At 40.8% G+C, this 26,760-nt stretch overlaps 1 pseudogene; it reads right to left on the reverse strand.

Moving 5' to 3' along the window:
• Window positions 1-21,231: 21,231 nt before the first annotated feature.
• On the reverse strand, window positions 21,232-22,052 carry LOC121267568 (annotated as a pseudogene).
• Between the last annotated feature and the right edge of the window lie 4,708 nt (window positions 22,053-26,760).

Raw genomic sequence — 26,760 nt, forward strand, 5'->3', positions numbered from 1 at the left:
AATTAAGTGAATCTTCAACTTCATCTATCTTTGAATTAATGCATTATGATGTTTGGGGACCATATTCACAAGCTTCTCTACAAGGACATCATTATTTTTTGACTATTGTCGATGATTACAATTGGGTTACATGGGTTGAAGTTCAAATCTGAAGCTAAACATCTTCTACAATCATTCATTCACATGATAAAAATCCAATGGAACTCCAAAGTCAAGCAAATTAGGACCGACAATGGTTTAGAATTCCATATGCCAGATTTCTTCCACTCTCATGGAATCATCCATAAAAAACCTTGTGTCTATACACCACAACAAAATGGAGTGGTAGAACGGAAACACCAACACTTGCTCAATGTAGCTCGGTCACTTCTTTTTCAAGCATCCCTTCCAATAAAATTTTGTGGGGATGCTATTTTAACAACCACATATTTGATTAACAAAATACCAACTCCAATTCTCCACAACAAATCACCATATGAGATCCTCTTTTCTTCTTTCCCTACTTACTCACGTTTGAGAGTCTTTGGGTGCCTATGTTATGTCTCTACTCTTAAGCCTAACAGATTGAAATTTGACTCTAGGGCATGAAAATGCATCTTTCTGGGTTATCCTTCAGGGACTATAGGATATAAAGTGTTTGATTTAAACATTCAAACTACTCTTGTCTCTAAGGATGTCATTTTTATGGAATCAGTTTTTCCATTTTAGGATTCAAACTCAACCTCTTCCGTTAATCCTCAACTTGACTCCTTTTAAATTAATCCAACTATTTTTTTTTCTGACTTTTGCACCTCATCTACTCCCACTGACATCAATTCCCCTCTCGTTCCTACTTCCAATTCAGATTCTTCTTCTACTGCATGTCATTCATCTCCTTCTCCTTTGCTCGGATCAGATTGTACTCCTCCCCTAGAGGCATCTGCTACTGATATAAATGAGGAAATACACACTGAGTTGTCTTCTCCTACTGCACCACCACCACAAATTGACCTTAGGCGATCTGAGAGAATAGACACACCCCCTCATACTTGAATGATTATCATTGTGCACTTGTTGCACCCTCATCTGCTAGTAATCTGTTTTCTACCTCCAGCACTCATCCTCTTTCACATTATCTTACTTATGATCAATTATCTCCCTCTCATAAATCATATGCCCTCTCTCTTTCCCTCACACACTAACCTAAAACTTATGAAGAGGCCGTAGTTTCTCTTCATTGGTATGCTGCCTGTAATCTGAACTTAATGTTCTTGAGGCAAATGGAACTTGGTCCATTAATTCTCTACCCCTAGCAAGAAGACCATTGGGTGTAAGTATGTTTTTAAGAAGAAACTAAAATCAGATGGGTTCATTGATAAGCACAAGGCTCCCTTGGTAGCTAAAGGTTACACTCAACGAGAAGGGTTTGACTACCAAGAAACCTTCAGCCCAATAGCAAAGCTCACTGCTATCAGGTTGTTCTTAGCTTTGGCATCCATATTCAACTAGCATTTAGACCAGTTGGATGTCCATAATGCTTTTCTTCATGGAGATCTATCTGAAAATATTATATGGAGCTTCCCCTAGGATTTTAGGTTAAGGGGGAGTCTCAAGCCGAGAGTAGTAAACTTGTTTGCAAGTTACAAAAATCTCTTTATGGCTGGAAACAAGCCTCTAGACAATAGAATTCCAAATTTACTTCTTCTCTTCTGGCTATTGGGTTTTGGCAATCAAAATCAGACTATTCTTTTTGTTTACAAGGATTGATGAGAATGGTTTTATGGCTCTTGTCGCATATGTCAATGGCATTATAGTGGGGAGTAACAATTTAGCAGCTATAGAAGCAATCAAAGTTTATTTGCACACTCAATTCAAGATTAGAGATCTAGGAGCTCTCAAATACTTTTTGGGTTTGGAAGTTGTGAGATCATCAACTGGTATTCATATTTTTTAGAGGAAATACACTCTAGAAATTCTTGAAGATGCCGGATTATTAGGGTGCAAATCTGTCAGCACTCCCATAGAGCAAAATCATAAGTTGTCACATGCTTCCAAGGATCCTTTATTTGATATAACTGACTATAGAAGGCTCCTTGGTAGGCTGATTTATTTGACAATCACAAGGCCCGGCATCACCTAGGCAGTAAGTGTTCTTAGTCAATTTATGGACAAGCCGAGGCAAGAACACTTGCACACAACTCATGGGATACTCATATATTTAAAAGGGTCGATTGGACAAGGTATTTTCTTTGCCTCCAGTTTATCTCTACATTTAAAAGCCTATAGTGACTCGGATTAGGCAGCATGTCCCGATACAAGGAGGTCAGTCATGGGTTTTTGTATGTTTCTTGGAAACTCTTTGATTAGTTGGAAGTCAAAGAAGCAAGTGACTGTGTCTTGACTGTGTCTCGGTCCTCTGTTGAGGCAGAATACCGAGCTTTAACAGATACTAGTTGTGAGATAGTATGGTTAATCACATTGCTCAAGGATTTCAATACAAGTCATGAACAACCTGCACTTCTTTTCTGTGATAGTCAATCAACCATTCACCTCACCAAAAATCTTGTTTTCCATGAAATAACTAAGCATGTGGAGTTGGATTGTCATTTCGTTTGGGTAAAGGTATTGGCTAGAACTATCACACCAGTCCATGTGGGATCAAAATTTCAATTGACGGATATATTTGCTAAGGCGTTATCAGCTCCTGTCTTGAATTTCTTATTGTCCTTGATAGGCATCTTGAACATATATGCCCATCTTGAGGGGAAGTCTCAAGAAATACAAAAGTAAGGAGAGAAGGGCACTAACTTCACTACAACCACACGCCAGAATGAGAGCTCTTTCCATTCCTAATAGCAGAGTGTATTTGTCCCACTACATGGCTGCTGTACTATATAGCTGCTGCACTACATGGCTGTTGCACTACATAGCTGCTGCACTACATGGCTACTGCAGTATGATGAATTCTGTTATAGGTTTGTATTCTTTTGTATAGGCATTTAGCATTAGCTTGCAGACTCAACTTTATTCTTTTTGTTCTTTTATTTGATAGGCTCTAGCGTATTTTTCCTTTCTTTTGAACTAAGTAGCAAGAGCCAAAGATTCAGTGGCTGGCAAGACTAAGCTCCTGGTTTGCCTTTGCCTTTCTTCTTGTATAACCATAGAAAAAGTCTTACCTAATGAAGGGATTGGGCTCATGAGGATTATTTGTCCTCTGATTGTTCATAGGAATCGTTCAATCCCATGAGGAATTTGAACACATAATCTGATTGTTGTATATCCCCAACCGAATTAAGTGCTTTACAAGTACGAAGCCCACAAGAACAACAAGGTAATGACCTATAGTTGTGCAATTCCTCCCATATACCATTTAATTGAGTGAAGTATTCACTTACCATCTGTGTCCCTTGCACAAATTGGCACATTATTTGGTTGAGCAAAATGAGTCTTGAGCTTTTCCCATACCTCCTTTGCAGAGTTGATGTAGAAGACGTTGGAGGCTATTTCATTCGAAATAGAGTTGAGTATCCATAAGAGAATCAGGTTGTTGTAGCCTAGCCAAAGAATGTAGAGAGAATCAGCCAAATCTGGGGTTGAGATACTCCCATCTAGAAACCCCATTTTGTTCTTAATCGAAATGGACCCCCTGTCACCCCGAAGTTAGAAGTGTCCAAGTTCTCCTACTACTCGCGATAAAGACAAGCGCCCAAAGGTGCTGCACGATGAAGAAAGGGAAGCTTAGTGGAGCAGGCCCTCCTGAGAAGCTACTAAGAAGGTCTAGGAACATAGAAGGTTCATCTCTAGGCAGGACCCGTGAAGCTAGGCCACCCTCCCCTCGTAAAGCCCGTCAAGTCGCCCCGACTCCTCTTGTTCGTGGGTCTTTCGAGGCCTGGGGGTTATAGGGAGTGCCCCCAACTCGCCCAGAGGCCCCTACTACTTCTACGTGGGGAACCGTCTCTTCTCCACCGCCAAAGCCCGCCAAAGCCCACTTCAACATCAATTCCGTTGGGTGCCACCGCCCCTGCATTCATTGCCGAAGATTAGGAGGGAAAGGGTGAGGTCTTCCCAAGCTAGTCTGGAGTCCAGTCAGTCCCCTGGCTTGGGCTTTGTTCAAGCTCGGACAGAGGCGGTCGAACGTGAGGCTAAAAAGTTGAGGCCTCTCTTTGCACAGGTATCCCTATTTTCCTCACTTAACATTTTCCGTGAGGAGATTTACACTTTTGTTTAAATCCCTAACGTCTTCCCTTTTCGCAGGTAGAGGATTAGTTGGTGAGCATCATCGTTGATGAATGCGGGGAGCTTGAGGAGGAGGCCTGGGTGCTCCGATCCCTTTCCATCCTAGCCCGCCATGAGGTCTAGAAGGCCCAGAGGGAGACGGAGGTCATCTCGGTAGAGTGTGAGGTACTCTCGGAGAAAATGGACAAGTTGAAGTAGCGCGCCATTAGAAGTTATGGGACAAGGTCCAGCAAGTGAAGAGGAAGAAGTTCGGGCTAAAGGAGGAGTTGGCTAGCCTCAAGGTTGACTATGTCTATGCTTCCAGGGAGGCCCAACGCCTTCGAGATGAGTTGAGTGAGTTGGAGAGGAGGGAGGATGAACTTCAAAGGGGGGGTGGGGTGGGGGGGTTCTTACGCTTCTGGGGGAGAGGAGTCAATTGGATTGGGAGCTGGTTGTAGCCATCAAACGTCGCTCCCAACTTGCATTCAGGCACTTTTCCTTGGTTCGGGAGGTTTAGCGCTAGAACGGTGAAGTGCAGGGAGGGAGCTCCAGATCCACGACCTCAAGGTCAAGCTGCAGCATGCCAAGGATATGATGTTTGGCCTTTGAAGCAGCGTCGAGCGCATCGAGGAAGTCAGGGCTCAGATTCGGCGTGCTTAAGCTGTCCGTGATGCTACTTGGGTGTACGGCTACAAGGAGGGCCTCAAGTAGTTTCAGGACCTCATGCGTCTGAACCCCAACATGGACCTCGATACCTTGGATCTGAAGTCCTTGGATCCGGACCTTTTAGCCTTTACGTTTATTAAGGACCTTAGGAAATCAAGAAAACCCCCGTTCCTGTTGGGAGATCCGCCTCTGTCTTCTTAGGCTTTCCTTTTCCTTTTACAAGCCTTTGTAACCTGAACTTTTGTAACTTGGGTTTGCTTATATAAACAAAGCTAGTTTTCTTTTTATCTTTACGTTTGTGCTTGTATCTTCTTTTCATTTTCTTTCTTTGCTATTTTTGTGGCGCCCCCAACCCCCATGTACGGAAACTCGGGAATCAAGATGCCTGGATGATGACAACATAGTCATGCATCCCAACAATAGTGCTAAGTGTGTGTACATACAATAATGTACAATGAACAACACAGCGGATAATTTAAGTAAGTCAACAAAGTACCAGAACTTTTTTATACAAATTTATATAAGTAAAACGTTTAAAAAAAAGAGTTATACAATTATCCCAAAAAATGTAATATAAGTCCAAATACATGAACGAGTGATTCCAAATCACTCTTCTAGCGGAGCCGAATCCTCATGCTTACCCTCAGCATCATCTGCATCAAAATCTGTATTACCATAAAACGGTACCGTAAGTAAGTATAATTCAAACAACCTTCGAGAATAAAAATGCATTAATACAACCAACAATAATGCATGCATATGATGAAATATGCATTAGACCCAAAACTTCATTTTTTCCGAAAATGAATATTTTCCAATGCACGCCAAAATCCCATTTGGCCCAAAATTTTTTCCTAAAAATATTTTTCCGCCATTTTCCCAGAAAATGGCACAAATCAATAATCCATCATTTTTCCAGAAAATGATTCACATAAAATCCTTTTATCCAACACATGCCATTTTTCCAAAAAACGGCCCATTAATCTATTTTTACCGTATGCACCATGATCTCCCCTAGAGATCATCCACACACCCTGGCTCCCTTCGTCACACCACGAGTAACGACCATGCGAGTGACTTCGTAACGAGCGATACCCAGCTCTGCACCTGACACGTACGTGACCAGGTATCCTTTAGCCCCCGCCAGTAGAGGGGCCACGGAGTCGGCACGAGAGCATTACCATCCCATCCGATCCCGTTGTCGCCCAGCGACAACCAAGAGAATGTCACTCAGTATATTCCGCTCCTGAGTGACCAGATGAGCTCCACTGAGATAATGCCCCATCTCGGCTTGGGGTCGTGATACACACGCACCAAAAAACTATTTCTCACATGAAAACTCAGTTTTCATAAAATACACATAAACATGTATGCAATCATGCGAAAACCTAATTTTTATTTACAAACATGAACATGCGTGCAAATATGCAATGTACATGAAATGACACAATATCCAAGAACCAACAAATCACAACACACACCAACTCCATTCTCCAATCCATCTGACCCCCTTACTCCTCGGATTTAGTCTAGCACAACCAACCAGACCACAATAAAAATGGGTTAGTGTAAAAATATATTTAAATCATGAAAGTTCTTTAGGAAAATACTTACAGTGCTATAATATAATTTTCGAATGATCACGGAGCTGCTAGAAGTGGCAACACAGCAACGTAACAGTGCAAAATGCACTATGGCCATGAGTCTCAAAGTGCAAGTTTTTGAACGGGAACAAACGAATACTTGAGATTACAAGAGAAGGGCTTAGGGATGTCGGTGAAACTAATGGTGGTGGTGGTTGGCCGTGGGTGGCGGCGTGAGAGGTGTTTGGAGGCCAAAATGCTCAAATCAGAAAAGTAGATGGTGGAGCTTCACCGGTGGCAGATCGGAGTTGGGGATGGGTGGTTTAGGTTGTTAGGAGGTCGAGGGTGATGTGGTGAAAGGATGGTGGCTGGTGGTGGTGCGACGGCGGAGTGGGAACACAAAGAAGGCCACGACATAGAGTGGGGGGTGGGGATAAACGCCGGCAAGAGAGGAGATGAAATTGGAGTGGGGTGGTCGCCGGCCTAATGGGAAGAGAAGGAAAGGGGCGGTGACGGCAATGGGTGGCGCACGGCAGCGCTGAGGGAGGAAGAAGAAAACGCACAGGGAGAGGGAGAGAGGGGCTCGTGCGCGAGGGAGGAAGCAGGGGAGGAAGGAAGAAATAGAAGAAAAAGAGGAAAGAGAAAAAGAAAAGAGGAAAAAGAAAAATAGAGGAAAAGAAATGAGGTCCTATTTTCACATCTTGGGTCACAAAAATGATCTAACGAAAAAGATTTCAAAACAGCAAGTCAAATAAAATAATTTAAACATAGTGATTAAATTATCGGAAGATAATTAAATCCAACAATAAATTGATTTAAAATGAAGAGCAATTTAAATGCATAACAATAATTAATATTAAGAAAGTATATCAAAATAATTTTCACAAATTAAAAATCATAAAAAAAAAACTAAAATTTCGATAAAATTAAAACAAGAGAACCAATATTTAAATTAATAAAAATAATCATTCAATTAAAAATACACTAAAATACGGGGTGTTACAATTTTGGTCAGAACCTTATTTTCAGCACAATGAGCCTGACCTCGTGTACCGACTAAAGGGATTGGGCTTGTGGTGTGCGAAGGTCGGCAAGTTAAGGGACTCATGTTCAACTAGCTATGAAGGGGGCAGAGCTCAGGTGGCTCTGGCACTTCGCCAATGCATTGCGACCATTCAAGGGACTAGGCTTGTGGTGCACAAATGTTGGCAAGTCAAGGGACTCGGGTCCGTCTGGCTGTGAAGGGGAAAGTTCAGGAGGCTTTGGCCCTTAGCCAATGCATCGCGACCATGCGTTGAGTGAAGGTCGGCCAGCCAAATGACTCGTGCCCGACTGGCTGTGAAGGGGTCGAGCTCGAGAGGCTCTGGCCCTTAGCCAATGCTTCGCGACTAGGCAAGGGACTGGGCTTGTGGTGTGTGAAGGTCAGCAAGTTAAGGGACTCAGGTCTGGGGCTGTGAAGGGTAACGCTCGAGAGGCTATGGCCTTTAGCCAATGCATCGCGTCCATGAGTTGTGCGAAGGTCGGTGAGCCAAGTGACTCGTGCCCGACTAGCTGTGAAGGGGCAGAGCTTGGGAGGCTCTGGCCCTTAGCTAGTGCATCGCGACCAGTCAAGGGATTGAGCTTGTGGTGTGCGATGGTCTGCAAGTCAAGGGACTCTTGTCCGACTGGCTGTGAAGGGAAAAGCTCGAGAGGCTTTTGTAATACCCGAACCCTATTATGTAGGTCCTTACGTCATTTATTAATTCCTTAAGTTAAATATTTTGAGATAAATATTTTCATTATTTTATTATTTTTAATTTAAGATGAGTGTGCTTTTTTTTTTGTGGGTAATTAAATAATTCAAAGGTATGATTTTTTTTGTTTTATGACCTTACAATATTTTCTTTCAACCTCTTTAATTTTTATTTACTCAAGAAATGACCCAAACTCTTTTAACCATCGGATGAGTAGGTAAAGGAAATATCTCCTCACAGTTAATCTCCACCATTTATCTCCCCACCTTATGGGATAAGTTTTGATTTAAATCCATTGACTTTTCTCCCTTGAACCCGTAGCTTCCTCAATAAGCCAATTAAATCTCATTTCCTTCTCCTCCACGTCGGCTTTCAAGGCAAGTAAGTAGTTTCCTTTCTCATTTCCCCTACACCCGTCGGTACTAAGGCAAACAAAAAGAGAAAACTTCTCAAGAGTTCCTTCCTTCACATGAGAAACCTCTAGGTTTCCTCTAGCCACACGATTTATCTCTTCTCTCCAAGCTGATTCCTTTAACTTCCTAAGCTTAAGATTCCAACCGAAGTTCTTCAAGGAAAACAACTTTGCAAGTGAGTTTCTATAATTCTAGCTTCTAGTTTGGGATCTTGAAGCTGTGGGTTAACCTAGGTTTGTTTTTTTTAGGAAATTTCCTGCTTGTGTTCCAGCCTTGAGTCTTCGGATTTCCTCTTCCTCTTCTCGTCTGCTGGTTGTTTCTGTAGCTTGAAAAGCGAGCCAAGTCAGGTGATGCTCTTTCCTAAAGATTTCTTGTGTTTGAGATCATGCTAAGAAAACTTGTAACATGTATTTGGGGGTTTTTGAATTTTCTGTGTTAGCCGATTATTATATGGTAGTCTCTAGACAAATTTCTCATTTGTTTCCTCTAATAGTTGTTCTAGTTGGGTGGTAACCGAAAGCTCTTTTTTTGGCCAAACCGAGTATGTTGAAACTGTTTTGCGGTGTACTTCCTATCATTCAAAAATGGTATGTTTTCCTATTTAACTTGGTTAGTCACAAGTGATGATTAATTGATCTATTGATCTATATATATATATATATATATATATATATGAAGAAGTTGTGGGTCATGCTCTGTTTTGTGTTCTAGCAGTGTGTTTTGCAAGGTAGATTTTTGTAGTCCTTTCTTGTGTTTTCTTGAGTCTAAGCCATGTTTTAAATTATGCCTTTATGTGTTAAATTAATGGAGTTGAGGTTTATAATTTTAGATATACTTTCCTCAAGTTTATGGCCTAAGTAAGCCACTAAGAATTTCTAGTTTAAACTAGCAAACTTGTTTTAGGAATTTTAAGTTGCCGAGTGTTGTACCCTTTTTATTATGCTATGTTTTCAGAAAAATATATGAGGCTTTTCTTAAGTTTTCGACAACTCTAATATTGTTCAATTATATGGTTGGGATTTTGGTTAAATGAGGGATGTTTAAGACCATGAATGTACTAAGACTTGCTAGCTGCCCATGCACTGCAGAATTTCTGAAATATGTTCTGTTTTGAAGCCTAAACCAGCCCATTCATCCCTTGTTAGATTTCACCCTTTTTGTTTAACCAAAGATAAATTTTAGTATAAAAATCATTGAAGAACAAGTGACAAAAATCAACCCTCTTGTGGGCATTGGCCCTTTTGTTGGACTTACCTTCCATATGATGTTACAAAGCTATCAAATGTCCTCTTTAAATGAAAAATTCTAGACTTATAACACTTCCTTGTGATTTCTACCTATCCTTCATATTGAAAACGATGGCTTTTAAAAGGGGATAGCAAGCAAGTTATGTACTTTCATGAGTCTCTTTAAAATCGGAATGTGGATATTAATGTTTGAGTTAGTGCCATGTATGTAGCTAAAGGGGTTAAGGAACAAACTTTAATTCCAATTTGGAATTTAAGTGAGCGTGTAGGGGTGTCAGATAGTAAGCTTAATGTGTGATGAATATTAATATGTTTATCCCATTTCATTGAATATGAGTTTATTTTCAATATTCAAGGAATCTATTTGTAAAGCATCGATGTAAGTAGCTATGACCATGCTCCTTACACAAAGCTCTCTTGTGAAAGAATGTCTCTCTCTCTCTCTCTCTCTCTCTCTCTCTCTCTCTTCAAATGTTCTTCTAAAGAAAGAAAATGTATAAGCACCCTATTGATTATAATTGTGTGTATGTGTATAAGGTAATGCATCATGAAGTTTTTATACATGCTCTCTTAAATAACTACACCTTATCTATATGTAGCATGACATGAAACACTTTTTCAAAGAAACACATATGCATTTGGACTAAAGAAAGATAATGAAAACGTTTGACTGCAAAGAAAGGAAAGAAAATGAATGAAATCATGAAAGTACGTAACAGCCATATGAATGAAAGGGTACCAAAGGAATGAGCAAATTGCAATGCCAGGTAAGTAGTACTGGTAGTGCACCCAGTACTGCCCCTTATGAAAGGGATTCCCAACCTGTGGCCATGGGAGGAATTCAGGTCTAAAAGACTGTTAACTCTAACATACGGGGCGTGATAGTGTGTACTGGCCAAAGAAAGTGAAATATAAAGTAAATTCATATCTTAGATATGTTTATGCATGAAAGTATAGTTATTTTTTAAGCCGTTTATGCATGAAAGTATAGTTATGCCTTAAATCATTTATGCATGAAAGTATAGTTTTTCCTTAAACTGTTTATGCATGAAAGCATTGTCAATAACTAGCAAATGTTTATGTATGCATGTTTTCAAAGAAAGATTATGTGATTAATAAGTTAATAGCATGGTGTACTGCTTACTGAGTATTAGACTCATTTTGTGTTTATGTTTTAAACGTCCAGATATGAATGAAGAGGCTGTGGAGCTAGGCATTGCTGAGGAGGGAGGGGCTGATGCTTAGAGTTCCCTGTCAGTTCGACTTTTGATAATAATGGTTTATGTTTTTATGTTTTTATGATGGGTCCCATGTTGGGATGTTTTGTTGGCTTAACTTAAGACAATATGTCTATGGGCATGATGTAAATTCTATGGTAGGGTGATGGTAATGGTGAAACTTCTACGGTAGGGTGATGGTAACCCCACATACGATGGTTTAACACCTTCTGTATGTGTTGCAGGGATTGAGTCCCCTCTTATTTAGGACTAGTTATGTAGATGAATGGATGATGGACTCTGAGAGTCCTTTATTTAGAATATTAAGCAGATCGTCTATCAGGTGTTTTCTTTTAAACTAAAGATGGAGAGTACATGCATGACATGTTCACGCCTATCCCTTATCACCCTCATAGAAAAAAAATACATAGTACTAATAATAATAATAATAAGGAAAGAACAGGTCATGGGTCACGACCTCGTCCTAAGTTAGGGCGGAGTGGTGACAACTTTGGCCTTTAACCAATGCATCACGACCATGCGTTGCATGAAGGTCGGGGAGCCAAGTGACTCGTGCCTGACTGGCTGTGAAGGGGTAGAGCTCGGGAGGCTTTGGCCCTTAGCCAATGCATCGCGACTGATCAAGGGGTTGGGCTTATGGTGCGCAGGTCGGCAAGTTGAGGGACTTGTGTCCGATTGGCTGTGAAGGGGAAAGCTTCAAAGGCTTTGGCCCATAGCCAATGCATTGCGACCATGCGTTGAGTGAAGGTCGGTGAGTCAAGTGACTCATGCTCGACTGGCTGTGAAGGGGCAGAGCTTAGGAGGCTTTGGCCCTTAGCCAATGCATCGCGACCATGCATTGCACGAAGGTCGGCGAGGCAAGTGGCTCGTGCCCGACTGGCTCTTAAGAGGCAATGCTCGGGAGGCTCTGGCCCCTAGCCAATGCATCGTGGCCAGCCAAGCGACTGGGCTTGTGGTGCGTGAAGGTCGGCAAGTCAAGAGACTTGTGTTTGACTAGCTGTGAAGGGGAAAGTTCGGGAGGCTTTGGCCCTTAGCCAATGCATTGTGACCATGCCTTGCGCGAAGTTTGGCGAGTCAAGTGGCTCGTGCTTGACTGGCTGTGAAGGGGCAGAGTTCGGGAGGCCTTGGCCCTTAGCCAATGCATCGTGGCCAGTCAAGGGACTGGGCTTGTGGTGTCGGTACTTTCAGGCAAAAGTGAATAGAGGTGAAATCATGCTTTCATTTAAATGGTAATTGATTACATGATTAGGCTGACCCATGTGTTTCAAACAAAATGTTCTCTCACATGTTTGGCATTCCCTAGATGGGGTTACCTATGGTCTTCGTGGTCTTTCATTCTGCAGGGCCTGGGGTGGGCTTGCTGCTCTGTGTGTCCCTTTGAGGATCTAAACTTTGATAGCCTCGAGCTTCAGCTCCCAAGCGTAGCACTCCCTTGCAAGCTTTTGTTCACCAAGCATTACTCCCACTCCTATGGGAGTTGCGAACTTCATTTTCAAGTGATAGGTGGACGTCACTACCCTGAGACGGTTCAAGGTTGGTCGCCCCAGGATCGGGTTGTAGGAGGAGGAAATCCACCATGGTTGTCGACGTTCTCGAGGCTGTTCCTGCCAGAATGGATAAAGTGATGGCTCCAACCGGTTGGATCATGTCCCCGATGAAACCTTTGAAGGGGAATGGAGCCAGGCACAACTGGTCGGGGGTAATCCCCATCTGGATGAATGCCTCCCAATATAGAATGTCCGCTGAGCTGCCGTTGTATATTAGGACCCTCATTGTCAAGTAGTTGGAGATTTACACGGTTATAACTAGGGTGTCATCATGGGCATAGAACTCTTCTTCGTCCTTCTCGCTAAAAGTTATGATAGGTTCCTTTGCGTGGCTCCTTGCGGTCGAGGCTACCCTGTAGGTAGTGAATACTTCCTCGTACCTAGCCCTTTTGGCGTGGGCCCTCCTTGCTGACAAGGTGGTGCCTCCCTCTACGTATCCTCCTACCATCGTGCATATCTTGCCATTGGGCCTTCTTCTCTGACCAAGCTTATTCGTCGCGGGCTTGTCCTGTTACGCTCATCAGGGCTTATCCTATTGGGGCTTTCACTTCTTCGTGGTTGTACACGGTCGTTATATCGTCGGCCGCTGATCTATTAGGGCTTCCATCTCTTCCAACTTCTGCTTCCTTGTGGCGCAATCCTCTGTCTGGTGGCTGTTGGTTTTGTGATAGGTACAATATTTGGGGTGGGTGGAGTCTCGCTGTCTCTCGTCCGGCGAGCTCTGATCTTTTTTAGTCTTTACAGCCAAGTTGGTGTGGATGCGCTATCCAGCCTTCCCACATGCGGACCGCTCTTCTTTGCGGTTTGTGTCACTTGCCTTCTTCTTACCATCTTCCCGACTCCCCTAGCCATTTTGGCCGGCCACCTTCCTATCTGCTCAGTCCAACTCGATTCGTTGCGGGGCCGTCAAGGCATAGAGCGTGTCCTCAGCATTGATGAAGTCGTCAGCACAGTCCATGAACTCTCTTAACGAGGTTGGGGTCCTTCGGGCAATCTCTACCATGAAGGGGTTGTAGGGCCAGATTCACCCCAGTAGTGCTGTTAGGGTGATTTTTTCATCCTGGTCATCTGTTGTCATGTGTTCTTTGTTGAAACGAGAGGGATAAGACTTCAGGCTCTCATCATCTCTTTGCTTCATGTTTAGGAGATAGGCAGCGGGTTGTCTTCTCTTCTTGCTTGCCATGAACTGTGTCAAGAAGAGCCGAGCCAACTTGGTGAAGCTAGTGATGATCCCGGGCAACAGGGCCCCAAACCATGCTCTCTTTACCCCTTCAACGTGAGGGGGAATGCCTTGCATGCAACCTCGCTTGGGAATCCATGCAGGGTCATGAGTAACTTGAAGGTTTCCAAGTGCTCTAGGGGATCCCTCAACCCATCATACTCGTCTATCAGTAGGACCTTGAACCTCAAGGGTAGGGGAACTGCCATGATGTCGGCACTATATGGTAACTCGACGCTAGTGAGCAACTGGTCCACCATGGAAGGCGGGCCTACTCATTTGACCACCTCATCATACTTGTTTTGCAGTTTTTGGAAATAAAGGTCTGCCTTATGTCGCTCTTCTTCGACTGCTTCCGTCTCAGGGGACGACGGGTCTCGGGGTTATGGCTTTGTTGGTCTCACTCTGGCTTTCCATCCCCCCCCCCCCCGGCCCCCGGAGCAAGGCGACATTTTCCCCGTGAAGGGCCGCCATCTCTTCCATGAGTTTCTGTATCGTTGCAGCTTGCTCGTTGATTCTTCCTTCTATCGTCTTAGGCTGTTCTTCTTCTTGCCGCGAGGCTTGACAGCGCGTCGTTGCCAACATACAAAAGACACGTTACTTGTAGGAAAATAGATCCCACAGATGGCGCCAATGTTGATGTATTGTTTTGCGGGCTTGGACAAATCCATGCTAATAACACCCAGGCTTTTCCTTGCAAGGAGGAGGAGAGTGGGGGCGTTCAGGGGTCGTGGTACCTCCGACGCTCAAGTCGGTCCAAGGTTAAAGATGAAGAGAGAAAATGAGAGCTAGAATGAGGTAGCAGAGAAAATGTTCAAGAACGTAAGTGTGAGTAACCCCCTCTCCTCCCTCTCGGCAAAGAGGGGGATATTTATACCTGGTCGGGGTGGGTCCCGAGGTGATGGTGACCTATGTGCGACTCCGTACTGGGATCTTATGTCCCTGCGAATCTCTTACTTTCCATCAGTCCTGCCAGGCCTGGCCAGGACCATTGCTGACACCTAGGAGGGCATGCTCGTTGTGTGCCGACCCTGGGATGCATTGAATGCTGCGTGGCCCTGCCATGCACACTCAGTCCTGTGTCATTAATGCGGCGTGGCTCTGGATGGGCTCCTTGCTCCCCTATATCGTCTGGACAGTAGTGTTAGGGATGGGGACGCCCCTGACTGTTGGCCAGTTTGGGGTGTCAGGTTATTCTACTGTGTCAGGATCACGAGTACCTTTGTCAATGGTGCCAGGTTACACGGTCCCCCGTCCTCTTGTCAGGACTCTTGCCCTGCGTCTTCCCTCCTGGGCCTTATCCTGGGCCCGACCCTTGGGATTTCTCTCCTCATAGGTACTTGCATTAGGATAAACACAACAACACTATGTTTTGTATCTCTGCTTCTTTAAAACCTTGGCATCCTTAAGAAATTCCAGAAAAGATAGCATAATCCACAACCTGCTCCACTGTCAGAGTTTTGTTCTTATAAAATTTTCTCATTCTCCACTGTCAGAGATATATATATATATATATTTACTTATATATGAGTACTAATGTTAGATACAGTATGTGCAAGTCTCGTATATTTTTTTTGAAGAAGAGTAGGGTCCATTATTCAAAAAATAATTTTTTATGTGAGTCTCGTATTTATTTATTTTTTTCAAATAGAGTACGCAAAATTTACATATTTTAAAACTGTAAATATTATATATTATACACATAATTTCACACCGATGAATATTTATATATATGGACATACGAATTAAGTATATATTTCAGGTTTCCCGATCGATTTACACCAACATGAACTGGAAAATGTACGAACCATTTACTGAAAATTAATCATAATTAATTAACAAATTAAAGAGCTTTGATCATATATATGGGTTTCAAAAGTACTCCTCCTTCATGGTTTCCGGGTTTCAAAGTGATCTAGGCCATACTGGCCGAGTACATCTTGCATCCAGGTATAAAATTTCAAAGCGGCGAAGCAGTTTGCACACTCAAGTTGTCAACTTAACTATATACAGCACTATTTTATTTGGATCAACTTAAATTATTTACTTCATCTATAGCATGACAAGCTTCATTCGATCGGTACGTTATGATAAAAAACATTTAATTAGATTAATATGGAAAATTATATGCCTTTATTTTTCAAAGTTATAAACGGATCATATATATATATATATATATGCATGTATGTATGTATATTTATACTAAGTTCATGATTTAATGGTTAATATGACCATGGGTACTAATTGTAATATGACACCACGCAAGAAGCGAATCTAGTAATTTTACCTGATCTTAATTTGGGTAAATAAAATAATACCGCAAATGAAACACGCGCGTCCAACGTACAAGTATTGCCACCAAAAACCTTGGTACCATTCTCCGTTGAAACATGTATGAATAACCTTACCAGTCTCCGTTGAAACATTTGAATCTTGAGCTACAATTTGATGTTCCCTGAACGCTTTGTTGACACCAGAAACCGGATGAGCATCCAGTGGGCAGCCTATCCTCACAACTGAATCCTCTTGTCTTTGTCTATGTTTCCGAGAAAAACGATATTGGCTTCGTCTCTGTTTCAGGAATTTTAATTCTTACATTCAGAACATAAAAGAGTTGGAAGGAATACCTTTGACCTTATTTCCGCCCCCACAAATGTCTTAGAACATTCCCCAATTCAGTACGTCATGCCGTAAAAGAAACTTCATATTAGATACTTTTGGAAGTCTTTTTCAAAGTATTTTATGTCGTGTAAAAGGATTATCCCACAAACTAAGACCATATAGACATTAGACACATTATTCAAGATATCTATCTTATAAGTAAGCGTGTTTCCACGTACCAAAACAAAATGCGCGTGCTTCCACCATGTTATGTCAGTTCAAAGTACCTCAAAGTCAAGACAATGGCGTACGGGGAATGTCCGCAGCATGCCATGGTCAAGCTGGGGCGCCCTCCAGTCAAGATCAGCAAGGGTTGGTCCACATTGTTTTCTTGAGCTACCTTTTGAACCATTTCGATCTTCTCTCTGGGAAATATATGCCCGAAGAGAAAGCAAAGTTTCTCGAGTCGAAAGTCCTAGCTTCCTCCCTGGGAAAGATACAGACCTAGCTAATTGCTGGGAATTATCCAGGAGATTCCTAGCTAAATGATGGTTGAACTAAAAGTTTAGGACTCTATTTAAGTACCCTGCCTCTTTATCAATTTTGCATTTGAGTACTTAAGCTAAATCTAAATGCATGCATTGACTAGAAGGTGGCCTGGGGATTTCAATACAAATGCTAATGAGTTTATTGGACTTACCAAATTAACCCATGTAAGGTTTACATATATGAAATACAAGAAAACGAATTAACATATATATGAAAACAATTCAAAATTTGAATAATATATCTAATCCTTAATGATACCCTAAAATTAAGGTTCTCTTGAGGATCGAAGCTCCCTCGTTAATCTACAAACAAATTCTTTTATTTTGGCTGGTTTGAAGAGTGAGATGAGATGAAAATTTTGTGAATCGTAGTAAGATAGTTTGTGAATAGTAGTGAGATAGTTTATTGAGTTGAGTATTTTTTGAGTCTTTGGAAAGGAGAAGGAAAAAGTTGAATAAAAAATATTATAAAGTTAAAATATTGTAAGAATATAGTTTTATGTAATATTATTTTTGTTTAGAGATTTGGAAAAGTTGAAATTATTTTTTATTTTTTATTTGAAAGTTTGAAAAAATTATTAGTTTGAAAATTTTGTATTTGAGTTATATTTGGGAATAAGATGAGATGAAATAAAATAAAATGAAATCAGATAAGAATTTTGTATTGCATTTTAGGCTCCAAACAAGCCACAGGGGTCCTACTGACGAAATGTTTTGAATTTTGCAAAACGGTACTACTACTGCCTCATCGAGATTGACATTATTTGCCCGTCGAAAATGCATTGCCTTCTTCACAAAACTGTTCATTGCATGACTTTTTTCGAGCACATGAAAAACAAACTACTTTAGGATTCAAATCAAACCCCGCCCGTTTTGTCACGTAAGAACCTGCATTCAACCTTTTAATCTATTACCATTAATAGTCAAGAGTAGAACGATTCCAACATACTAAAAGTTGAAAAATTCAAGTCATATATATAAGTTCATGGATACACATTATATATATATATATATATATACCTCCATATCCTTCACAAATACTTGCATCAAGTTGGTTATATCCATATATTTTGGCTTATAGAACAAGTGAGAGTTTTAAAAATGCTTCTTGTAGTCACAACAATGCTTTTTCTAATGAGCATGAATGCAAATCAAGCTTGCCGAATCTTGCATGGTGAGGAAAAAAAAATATTGATGAACAAAAACCATTTGTTAGGGTCGCTGCATAAAGCTCCAATCCCTCCATCTTCATTTAATTCAAGCACCAACATCCCACTATTAGCTTCAACAATCAGCCAAAAGGCCTTTATGAATCATTCCATGGCTCATTTATTGTTGGAATCATTGCAAAATGGTGCTCCCATTAGTCCATCTGTGCCCAATCCGACAATTCCACCTAGCCTTTCAATCAGTCAGAGGGCATTCACAAGTCACCCAAGGGCTCATTTGCTAGAGACAGTACTACAAAAGGGTCACATTCCTCCATCTGTGCCCAATCCGCCAATTCCACCTCGCCTTTCAACAATCAGTCAGAGGGCATTCGCAAGTCACCCAATGGCTCATTTGCTAGCGATAGTACTACAAAAGGGTCATATTCCTCCATCTGCGCCCAATCCGCCAATACCACCTCGCCTTTCAACAATCAGTCAGAGGGCATTCGCAAGTCACCCAAGGGCTCATTTGCTAGGGACAATACTACAAAAGGGTCATATTCCTCCATCTGCACCCAATCCCCCAATTCCACCTCGCCTTTCAACAATCAGTCAGAGGGCATTCGCAACTCACCCAAGGGCTCATTTGCTAGGGGCAGTACTACAAAAGGGTCATATTCCTCCATCTGCGCCCAATCCGCCAATTCCACCTCGCCTTTCAACAATCAGCCAGAGGGCATTCGCAAGTCACCCAAGGGCTCATTTGCTAGGGACAGTACTACAAAAGGGTCATATTCCTCCATCTGCACCCAATTCGCCAATTCCACCTCGCCTTTCAACAATCAGTCAGAGGGCATTCGCAAGTCTCGCAAGGGCTCATTTGCTAGGGGCAGTACTACAAAAGGGTCATATTCCTCCATCTGCGCCCAATCCGCTAATTCCACCTCGCCTTTCAACAATCAGCCAGAGGGCATTCGCAAGTCACCCAAGGGCTCATTTGCTAGGGACAGTACTACAAAAGGGTCATATTCCTCCATCTGCACCCAATCCGCCAATTCCACCTCGCCTTTCAACAATCAGTCAGAGGGCATTCGCAAGTCTCGCAAGGGCTCATTTGCTAGGGGCAGTACTACAAAAGGGTCATATTCCTCCATCTGCGCCCACTCCGCCAGTTCCACGTCGCCTTTCAACAATCAGTCAGAGGGCATTCGCAAGTCACCCAAGGGCTCATATGCTAGGGACAGTACTACAAAAGGGTCATATTGCTCCATCTGCACCCAATCCGCCAATTCCACCTCGCCTTTCAACAATCAGTCAGAGGGCATTCGCAAGTCTCCCAAGGGCTCATTTGCTAGGGGCAGTACTACAAAAGGGTCATATTCCTCCATCTGCGCCCAATCCGCCAATTCCACCTCGCCTTTCAACAATCAGCCAGAGGGCATTCACAAGTCACCCAAGGGCTCATTTGCTAGGGCAGTACTACAAAAGGGTCATATTCCTCCATCTGCGCCCAATCCGCCAATTCCACCTCGCCTTTCAACAATCAGTCAGAGGGCATTCACAAATCACCCAAGGGCTCATTTGCTAGGGGTAGTACTACAAAAGGGTCATATTCCTCCATCTGCACCCAATCCAGCAATTCCACGTCACCTTTCAACAATCAGTCAGAGGGCATTTGCAAGTCACCCAAGGGCTCATTTGCTAGGGACAGTACTACAAAAGGGTCATATTTCTCCATCTGCGCCCAATCCGACAATTCCACGTCACATTTCAACATTAATTAGCCAAAACAATAACTAACATTAAATTACTGGGATGAAAATATAAAAACAAAATAAATAAATAAATAAAAGGAGGTGAATCCTGATGACCTATTAATCGAAAACGTTATGGTACGTTTAATAATTCAGTATTGTACTTATTGTGAGAATAATGACAACAAAACAGTATGCTAGCTTTTCTTTCTGGTTCATCTTTGTATTTCTGTTTGTTTGTATAATTAGTCATGCATACTAATTAATTACAACACACTCTGTACACATATCCAAAAGATTAATAAATGAAGTTGATGAGATGCTTTACTAGCTAGCTTCTCGATCCTTTCTTTTCTTTGTGCGGTATCCATGTGTCACTTTTGTCTTTTGAAGTGTAAATAATCTAATTAGTAAATTTATGTTATCCCCCTAATCATTTAGGAATTCAGCTGCTGCTTGCTTGTGCTTTAATTAAGAAAAATTCTATTCATAAATCTCATACATGACCACACACATCTTTTTTATGATTTTTATGATTTTTTTTCTTTTACCAAATGTGTGGTATATAGATCATGATGAGCAGAATAATTCAATTGTTTTAAGAATAATAAAACTAAAAAAAAAATTTTAAAAATTTTAAAAAACAAAATAAAAAATAAAAAAATTGTGGTGTGTGGTGTGTGGGGCTTATGAATAACAATGCTCTTTAATTAAAGCTAGCAAACTCTATCATACAATTATTATAAACTGCTAGATATAACGATCAACGTCCATGCATGCACGTACATCTGGTTCAAAATTAAAAGCCAAGCAGCTAGTGCGCAGTACGTTTATGCCAATTTTTAGTAGGTTTTGCAAGGGTTTATTATTATATATATTGCTATATATATATATATATATATATATATTATATATACCACAATGGATCGAGTCTCCTAAAGAAACACATGATGGCCCATAGGTACTCTAGCTAGCAATTGCATGCAATTAGGAGATGATCATTTCAAGTCATATATTATTGATGGTAGTTTGGGTTATATATAATTAGAGTAAGTGTTCAGTAACACTCGGTACTAAAACTAATAAGCATTCCCAAAGCAAAGACACCATGCATGCTTACTCGGGCTTAAAATTAAAGAGCTAGCCATTTTCAACTTACCATTTCATTTTATTAAATATACATGTTAAATACCACCAGCAATATTAAGATCGTCCATCTTGGAAAACATCATATAATTAACTACGTACTTGGTTGTAAATAAAGTGAATGCACAAAATAATTCATTTTATTAAATATATTAATATAAACGCTTTCTTATATATAATTACTTGCTTGTCTAGAACTTGGATTTGATATCATCGACAACATTCTCATCAACTTGGTAATTAGCCTTCGCAAGAATGTCACTTGCGATTTCTGGTTTAGAACCAAACAAAGCGTTTGAAATTGCGACGATACCAGGGCTTTGACTGTTCAGAGCAGCGATGACAACAGCATTCGTAGAACCTACATTTAGTTGGTAGTAGATGAGACCAATGGGGAAGACAAATACATCGCCCTTTCGTAGCACCTTTGTGATGAGACAGTTTTCGGGGTTGGTCGTGATGAAGCCAACTTCGATTTTACCTTTCAAGACTGTTAGAATTTCAGTGGCCCGAGGGTGCGTGTGAGGAGGGTTGAAACCACCGGGTGCGTAATCAATGCGGGCAATGGAGATGCCAAGTGTGTTTAGACCTCCTACCTTGGCTGCACTCACTGCTGTCACGTTTGCCGCAAATGGGTTCGATGTGTTGCCTGCTATGTGAAGTCCACTGAAGAAGAAGTCATTGGCTTTAACCAGCTTGGGATCCTTGCAGGCCAAACCATTCACTTGAACTGCCATTCATAAAAAAGAATCATGTAAATTAGGAATGCAAAAGACAACTTGGCCAAGTACTTCAAAATGCAATTTTTAGAGCCTCGCTTAAGAATTGGATAGGCATGAGAAGCATGCAAAAACTTGCGATGTTTGATGCTAATTATGGTTCGTTCGTACGTACCTGAACTTGTTTAATCTGCAACGCAGAAATCTTGAAGAGGGCTTGGGTCATATGCCAAGGCGACATAAAAGACATAGCTAGCTAGCAGTCCTAGCAAGAAGATCATGCGAGCAGCCATTTCAATTATCCAGCTGATCAGTTGTGAAACATGAGATACAAATTTTGATTATTTGATCACAGATCAGATCCTGTAGGAGAAAGGTTGAGATATATATATAGCAGTAAGATCTATATGTAGTACTGAAACAGAAGGAATCATTCAAACTTGCTATCAAATTAGTCTGGGAAAGCGCGTTTAGAGGCAGCAAAGTATGCTTATACAACATTAATGCAGTGCATTAATTATTAATTAATGATATATATCATCAACTGCTGGCTGATATAGGATATAGATTAAGGAGTTGACTTTTCTTGTATAGATAAAATTGCATCAACTTGTAACCAGAATTTGCGGGTGCATCTGAAATTTTAAATCCAGGTGGCCAGGCGTTCTGGAATAAGATCATATGCATGCCAACTTTCATCAAATATTATAAACACCAGCTTTTAGTTCCTTGACTTTCTGTCTTTGCCAGAATGACTTTCATCTAAACTCAAAACCATGCACCGATATTACGTAACATCCCGTATTTTAATATTGAAGGATTATTTTTAATAATTCAAAATTTTATTCTCTTGTTTTAAAATTATCGGATTTTTAAATGATTATTTTTATGATCTTTAATTTGTGTAAATTAAATTTGATATGTTTCTTAATATTAATTATTGTTATGCTTTTAAATTGTTCTTTATTTTTCTTTATTGTGAGATTTAATTATTTTATCTTCATTTTATCATTATGTTTAAATTATTTTAATTGACTTGCTATTTTGAAATCTTTTTCGTTGGATCATTTTTGTGACCCAAGATGTGAGAATTGGACCTCATTTCTTTCCCTCCATTTTTTTCCTTTTCTTTTTTCTTTTCTTCTTTTCTTTTCTTTCTTCTTCATTTCTTCTTCTCTCTCTCTCTCCTCTCCCGCGCGATGGCCGCTCTCCCTCTCTCCCCTAGAGTCGGAGTCGGAGTTGGGGTCGGAGCAAATTCGACACAGTTCAGAGTCGGAGTCGGAGGATGGGCCCTCTGACTTCGAAAGGGTCAGTGCTCAGCCCTAATTGTTGGATATGGCGTCGTTCATGTACATGGCATATTTGCAAGCATGATCATGTTTGTAAAGGAAATTGGGTTTTTGTGTAATTGCATTCATGTTCATGTGTTTATTGAAAATTGAGTTTTCATGTGTTAAAAGGATTTTTGGGTGTGTGTGTATCACTACCCCAAGCCGAAATGGGGCATTATCTCGATGGAGCTCTTCTGGTCGCTCGGGAGCGGACTATACTGAATGACGTCCCCTGGGTTGTCGCCCAGCGACAACGGGATTGGACGAGATGGTCTCGTGCCGACACCGTGGCCCCTCTGCTGGCGGGGGCTAGAGGATGCTTGGCCACGAAAGCGCTGGGCGCGGAACTGGGCATCGCTACGTAGCCAAGACGTGCGGATGGTCTCTAGGGGAGATCATGGTGCATATGGTAAAATAGATTAATGGGCTATTTTCTGGGAAAATAGCGTGTGTTGAATAAAATGATTTTTATGTGATTCATTTTCTGGGAAAATGGTGTTTTATTGATTTGGATCATTTTCTGGAAAAATGATGGATTATTATTTTTGGGCCAAAATGAGATTTTGGCTTGTGTTGCAAAATATCCATTTTTGGGAAAAATGATATTTTGGGACTGTTGCATATTTCTTCATATGCATGCATGTTAGTTGCATTAATATGTTTTTATCTCGTGGTTATTTGGTTTGAACTTACCTACGGTACCATTCTATGGTAATGCAGATTTTGATGTAGAGGAAGAGGAAGGTGAGCTTGAGGATTCGGCTCCGCCCGAAGAGTGATTGGGATCACTCGTATTTGGTTTGAGACATGTATTATATTTTATTTGGGATGACTGTATAACTCTTTAAATCATTTTACTGTTAGTTTGTATTAAAAAATTCTGGTACTTAGTTGACTTATTTATATTATCTGCTGCGTTGTTTGTTGTACACTGTTGTATGTACACACTCTTGGCACTATCGTTGGGATGCGTGACCGTGTTATCACCATCCTGGCGTCTCGATTCCCATGTTTCCCGACATGGGGGTCGGGGGCGCCACAATCGATCCCGCATTTCATGCCAAACCAGTCTTCCGAGGTATATATATAATATTATTATATGCATCCCTAATTAGTTTAGTAAAACTGAGATTGAAGTTGAAGGCTCACTAATCAACAATTCCACCCCCTCCCTCAAAGATTCAGACATAAAAAAAGGAAGAGGTTGAAGTATCGTACGTCATATGCTGTGATACGTGCGGCCAATGAGAGTTGCGTCCCTATGTTTACGCCGCGAGACGTGGATCGGCTAATATAAAAAGACCCGCTAGCTAGCTTCTCTGTCTTTGTTTCCAATTTTATTTTCAAGATTTATTGTACTTAATGTATTGAATATAATTTTCTGTAAAGAATTTTCACTAAATCTTGATCGAGTGTAAACGGGATTGAAGAGATTTTTGTGGTAAAGGAGCACTAATGTGAATTGTTTTCAGTCCTATACATACGTGCGTGTGTGATGGCTTTCTAAATCCGTCTTCAAGTACAAAAGCTATCAAAGTAGTTCATGGATGAGTTCCATGGTCATTTCCACAGGGACAATTGTATTCATGCTGAGCAAACGTATAATGAAGTGTATTTAGTGTGAATAAACTGTTTGTGAAAAGGGGTATTTACAAAACCAAGAAAAGAAACAAATAAAGTAAATTAATGTACTAATTTGAAATGAATTAATGAAGAATGGTTTGGATTATTTCTCTATTTTAATTTTTGAATAATGTTTTGAATGCTTGTAGACTTAAAAGAAATAAAAATTGAAAGAAATAAATGCTAGAGAAATGGTTGCAAGGAATTAGGAATTGCAGAAAAATAAATACCTAAGCTGCAGTTTTCATTCTCTCACAGATTGACAATAAAAATGCAAAAATCCCTCTTCTACTCAACCACTAACCCATACGAAAGGATCATGATCGAAAAATTTAACAAATCAAGCACAAGTTATCTCTTACCCCAAGATTCCCTACTAAGTTGTAAAGTCAGTTTAACAATAAAAGAAGACTATCAAAATCTTAAATCAGATCAAGCATCATTTGTGCCTAACGTCTACAACAGATCAAAATGTATGAGAAAGAATTCCAAGCTTCTCCAAATATAACAACATTACAACTCAATAAGATGTGAAATGAAAATCAATAGAAAATTAGCAAAGTCATGCCAATCTGTTTCTAGATTACTCCCCACAACCTAGCTTAGAACTTTAGCCTAGCATCTTTGAATCTAAATACTTCATCCACCTTCTTGAATCTATCCGATAGAAAATAAATAAAGAACACTAATCTCCCCAACACAGGGGTCTGAAACAGAAAATATCCAAAAAAAAAAAATGAAAATCGAAAAACCCGAAGAAATCAAGAAGAATGAGGCGCACGGCAAAAATCTTTCCTTTTATACTATGCGTGTGTTTTGTTCCCCTGCATTTCGCGTATCCCCGTCCTGTGTTTCGTCTCCATCCTAGGTTCATGCGTTGCATGTCTTTGCCCCTGCGTTTGGCATTGTTCCATTCTTTTCCTCTGTAGTGCACTGCTCTGCTGTGAGGCCACGATCCCTCTCTGCAACGCATTACCGCGTCCCTACAGTGCTTCTCCTACCATGGTTCGAAGCTACGCAGCGTTGAAGCTACTGCGTTGAAGCCACGCATCGTTGCGCATCTAGACGTTCTGCATTTTTGTGCGTGAACTCCTCTGCCCTTCATTTCATCTCCAGCCCAGGTGAGGCCGCCTCTCTCCACTCAGTCCCCGTGTGCGTGAGTTTCTGTGCCTTCTTTTGGATGTTGCCTGGCCAGCTGGATATTTCCAATAATACCCATGTGCTTTTAACATCTTTCCCATAATGCCCTGCAACATAAATAAGATATGAGAGGAGTAAAATTTTGGAGTATTAATTTTGGTGTGGACTAACTGCAATACAACTCTTTTCAAGTGCAAAATACCAAAATTTAACATTGAGTCAAGTACTAAAAATTACTACATAATTAAGTGCTTAATTCATTTTTTTGGTTAAACAATTCATTCACTTTAGCAATTTAATCATGTAGTTTTTGACACTTTATCACACCCTCAACTAGCTTTTATCTAGTCTCTAGCAAATAATGCGATAAAAATATTGTAGGATCCAAGAGTGAGCCACAAAACTCAAAAATCTCTACAAAGGATCAATCATATTGAAATCCTGGGCATTAGAATATAGACAGGTCAGGTTATAGCTTAACGCAAAAGCTTATAAAATTCTCAAGAGCTCAAACAAGGGAAATGTACTTAAGCTGAAGATCTTTGAGTGCATCAAGTGTGTGAACAGATTTCCATTTATTAGTTTCAAGATTTCTCACAATAGTTTTAGCCTTGCAACATTTTCAAGAAAAACCAAAAGGTCTTTACTCCAATTCAAAACCATTACATTGGTGGCTTTCACGCTATCACACTTTGAAAGACCCATTTTTTTTTAAAAAAAGATCCCGGTGATAGGCAGCCTTTTCCAATGTACTTGCACCTTTTTTTTTTTTTTTGTGTGTGTGTGCATGATCTCTAGCCTGCCCCTTTTCTCATGTATATATATATATATATTTTTTTTTTTTACAACCAGTTTTTTTTTTTTTTAATATCACACTTTTCCTAGGCCATTAAGATATGGTTCATTG

Source organism: Juglans microcarpa x Juglans regia, chromosome 5S, assembly GCF_004785595.1.
Source record: "Juglans microcarpa x Juglans regia isolate MS1-56 chromosome 5S, Jm3101_v1.0, whole genome shotgun sequence".
Classification (NCBI taxonomy): Eukaryota; Viridiplantae; Streptophyta; class Magnoliopsida; order Fagales; family Juglandaceae; genus Juglans; species Juglans microcarpa x Juglans regia.